The sequence below is a fragment of the Phyllostomus hastatus genome, unplaced genomic scaffold (genome assembly GCF_019186645.2).
Source record: "Phyllostomus hastatus isolate PE091 unplaced genomic scaffold, TTU_PhHast_1.1 phas_scaffold_397, whole genome shotgun sequence".
Lineage (NCBI taxonomy): Eukaryota > Metazoa > Chordata > Mammalia > Chiroptera > Phyllostomidae > Phyllostomus > Phyllostomus hastatus.
Genome location: NW_025334029.1, coordinates 6,233,596 through 6,238,005, shown reverse-complemented (window position 1 = coordinate 6,238,005; position 4,410 = coordinate 6,233,596). Strand labels below are relative to the sequence as shown.

At 40.3% G+C, this 4,410-nt stretch overlaps 1 pseudogene; it reads left to right on the top strand.

The window, feature by feature from the left end:
* Positions 1 to 1,314: 1,314 nt before the first annotated feature.
* Positions 1,315 to 2,986, top strand: LOC123807047 (annotated as a pseudogene).
* The last annotated feature ends 1,424 nt before the right edge of the window (positions 2,987 to 4,410 follow it).

Below are 4,410 nucleotides of genomic sequence, written 5' to 3'. Positions count from 1 at the left end.
TTCATACTCTTTATCTTTAGTATCTTCTTCTCCAAACTTTAAAATGCATTTAAGTTGCTGTAATCTAAAGAAAGAATCATGTCAGTCAACATCTTATCCTCCTCCCATTCCCTCCACTGCAAAAATCCTGGAAAGAGATATGTGTCCTCACTGTTTCCACCACTTACCCACTTCACACTTACAATCTACTCTACTCTGGCCACTGCTTGCTACTCCACAGAAATTTCTCTTGTCAAAGTCATCAATGACTTCCAGAATGCTAAATCCTTTTTCAAGTCTTAATCATTTTCTTAATTTGATGCCTTGGTAGCATTGAATACTATTGACTACTCCCCCACCTTGAAACATTGTACTCCTTAGAAACACTATTTCTCTTCTCATTTTCATTGGAGTTGTCACTTACTTAATCATCCATCAAATGTTGGACACCCCAGGGTTCCTTCCTCAAGTCCATGAATTTTCCTCTGGACATTACCCTCTACTACTATAGTTCCAGCTACCACCTCTCAGTTCAAGACCCACAACCTAACACATACTCAGACTTATATCTGAAGTTCATAGCTCTCTGAGCTCCCAATTCACATTACATCTACAACTGGATACCATATAGGTATCTCAAATGCAACAAGCCCAAAAGGAGCTTGTAGTTTCACTTACCCCACCCCATGCAAATTAACTCCTTTCCTATGTTTCTATTTTGAGGAATGATTACATCATCCTGATAGTCAACAAAGCCCTGAATCTGGGAGGTATCTAGAATAGTTAACATGTCCTACTCTTTTCCCTTAGACTAATATTTCTTAAATCTGTCTCTGGCTCCTCATCCCCACTACTACTACCTTGGTCCAAGTTCGCATTGTTCTCTGTTTGACTATTCTCTTATTTTTAATTTAAAATTTTTTTAGATTTTATTTATTTATTTTTAGAGGGGAAGGGAGGGAGAAGGGAGGGAGATAAACATCAGTGTGTGGTTGCTTGTTGCATGCTCCCTACTGGGGACCTGGCCTGCAACCCAGGCAAGTGCCCTGACTGGGAATTGAACCAGTGACCCCTTCACAGGCCAGCACTCAATCCACTGAGCCACACTAGCCAAGGCTATCCTCTTATTTTGACTCTTACAAAAACCTACACAAGAAGTATGGTTACTGAGGGTGTGCCATAATCACCACCCAGAAGTAAGGAGGGCAATACAGGGATCTCTTCTTGTGTTGAGTTTGGGCTAGAGCTGACCAAGAGGTAACAGTCATGGCCATGAAGATGGGAGTGATACTAAGGATCAAGCACCCTGTTTAAAAAAAGAAAAAAATCCCAAACATGAGGAAGGTGGGTATCATGTCTGTGCAGGCTTTCTGCTGTGGGCTGCTCAATGAAGTCATGGGGACTGGACCTGTCAGGGGCCAACAGGCAGGATTTTCAGGAGGCACCATTCCATTCAGATTTATAGAAAACTCTGATTTTCTCACACACATGAGCTTCACCAGAAGGGCCTAATATATTGCAAAGCTTGTGGACTTTCATTCCAGTCTTTAGAAAGAAGGGCTGTATTTGAATTTCTGTGAATCCAAACTGCTTCAACAGTGACTATTTTGATTTTCATGGCTTTTGTAACATAAAAATGCCTGTTACAATAGTCTGATGCCACAGACAACTTCATGAGAACTAGAATTTAATTTTAATAGAAGGCAAAAAGAAAGGAAACTATCATACAATATTTGTCTTTCACCACCTGGCTTATTTCGCTTAGCATAATGCTTTCCAGTTCCATCCGTGCTGTTGCAAAAGGTGGGAGCTCACCTCTAACAGGAATCTAATCAACAAAACAAACAAACAAGCAAAATATAACCAAAGACACTGAAATTGAGAACAGGCTGACAGTGACCAGAGGGGAGAGGGGAAGGAATTTCAGGGGAAGGGTTTTAAGGAACTGGTATAAAGGGCACATGGACAATAACAAGGTGGGGAGGCTGGAGATGTGAGGGAGGAAGGGAGGGCTGGGGGTGGGTTGGGATGGGGCTAAAGGGCAAAAAAACTGTACTTGAACAACAATTAAAATAAAAAATGGAAACTAGTGCTTTCACAACAGTTCATATCTGACTATCATTAAATTCTTCTTTTCTGTTTCCTCAGCATGTATGTTGTGACTGCAAGAAGGATTTTTGTTCCATTTGTTCAGTCTTGCAAGAAAATCTTCATAGATGAGCCACCTGTCACTTATTATGAGATGGCCTTTCAGTGTCTCAGTTAATGAGACTGAAAGTGAAAGACCTGTGGCATTATTCATGGTTAGAAACATGCCAATTGGATACCTTTCGAGAGAAAGAAGACTTGGTAGATCTAGTACTGTGCCACCATGGGCTGGGCTATGAGATGACCTGGACACCAGCAGTCTGAATTCCTCAAGGTCCCAGAATTCTAGCTTTTTTACAAGTCCATTTTTTCAAGCTATACAGCCCCCTCTACTACCGTGTCTTCATTTCAGGGAGAGCTAATGGGTAGATACTGGACTTTGGAATCTGTGCTGGCACAGATAAAAAGTGAAATAGTTTCAGAAAACAGAGGATGATGATGACGATGATGAAGAAAGCTTGGAAGAATGGACACCTGGCCTATCTAAGAGGAGACAGAGAGCTTCACTGTCTGACTTGTCAAGACTTGAAGATGTGGAAGGGATGAGAATGTGCCAGCTGAAGGAAATACTGCCTTGGAATTTTGTCAACTGTTTGCGCTGTGGTGAAAAATGGGAGCTGGTAGAGAAAGTAAACTGGTTATCCAAAGAGCATGAAGAAAACCAAAAGTCTTATGGAGAGTGGCTGTGGCTTTAGGATGAAGAAGATTACAGCCTGTGCCATATCTGTATGGATGCCATCATCCACTGCATTTTACTATAGTGCAGGCACATGGTCACCTGTACTAAGTATGGAACATGAGTGAGTGTCCCATCTGACAGCAGTATGTGGTGTGTGCTGTGCAAGTGTTCAAGTTCTGAAGCAGACACTATCCCTGACAGTGCACTTGCCCCAAAGCTTGATCCTAGACATTTTAGTGCACAGAAAATATGGAAAACTTACTGTTCAAGAGTTTAAGTCATTTTTATTTTTATTTTTAGAAATATTTTTAAATTTATTTTTAGAGAAGGGAAGGGAGGGAGAAAGAGAGAGTGAGAGAAACATTAATGTGTGGTTGCCTCTCGTACATCCCCTACTGGGTACCCAACTTGGCTGCAACCCAGGCATAAGCCCTGACTGGGAATTGAACCAGCAACCTTTTGGTTCACAGGCTGGTGCTCAATCCACTGAGCCACCCAGTCAGGGCAATAAATTGAAGTCATTTTTAATCCCTGGCTGGCGTAGCTCAGTGGATTGAGCTCGGGCTGCGAACCAAAGTGTTGCAGGTTCAATTCCCAGTCAAGGTACATGCCTGGGTTGCAGGCCACGACCTTCAGCAACCGCACTTTGATGTTTCTCTCTCTCTCTCTTTCTCCCTCCCTTCCCTCTCTAAAAATAAATAAATAAAATCTTTAAAAAAAGAATTGTTTAAAAAAATACACTTACTTTAAAAGTTGAAGTCATTTTTAAAAGTTATTTTCACTACTAACTGGGGTCAAGGATTTCTCCTAAGTTATGATAAAATTGATCCATGCTATATGCCTGTTAGCCTGTGGACATGCTAACTTTCCCAGGTTCAGCCCGGATTCATCATACATCTGTGATCATTAGTTGTTGAAGCTTTTGTCATCAGCTACTCTCCCTTTGGAGGACATTTGTCCTTTTCTCTTATCTCTCTTTCCTCCTATTTATAACTTAAACTACTCAGATGTTTGAAACTTCTGTTCTGTTTGGATGAGATCATTGTCTACAAGTGACTGACATGGTACATGCTGAGCAGTGGCCCCTTGAATGTTCCCTTTATTAGTCATGTATATTTTAAATGCTACTATTCAATAAATGTAAGTTTCAACATATTTGCCATTTCTGCATTTAAACTTAATAAGAAACAACTGACACTGTTGTCAACCGCCAGGGCCTTAGATTATACATGTCCATTTTTGTTTAGTTACAGTTTTTAGAGCAAGAGCTGCATCTAGCTTCTTTCTAGAGGCTAAATTCTTGTTAGTGTGTACATGTGTTAAATTCTTTGTTAGTGTGTACATGTGTTTTCAGTGCTACCACTAGCTAATTTGAACTTTAGGAATGAAGTTAGATATTCAAAAATGTTTAAAAATGTACATTACTGATTTTACAATATTCATATGACATCAAGTGGCACTTTGGAGTCTGTAAGTAACTTAAAAGTAGGCAAAAACAACTCTGACTCACAGATTTTTAATCTGTATTACTAATTTTACATGGTTTGACTAGATGTCATGGAAGCTCGGACAATGATTTCAACAGCTAATCTCCAGAAAAGGTA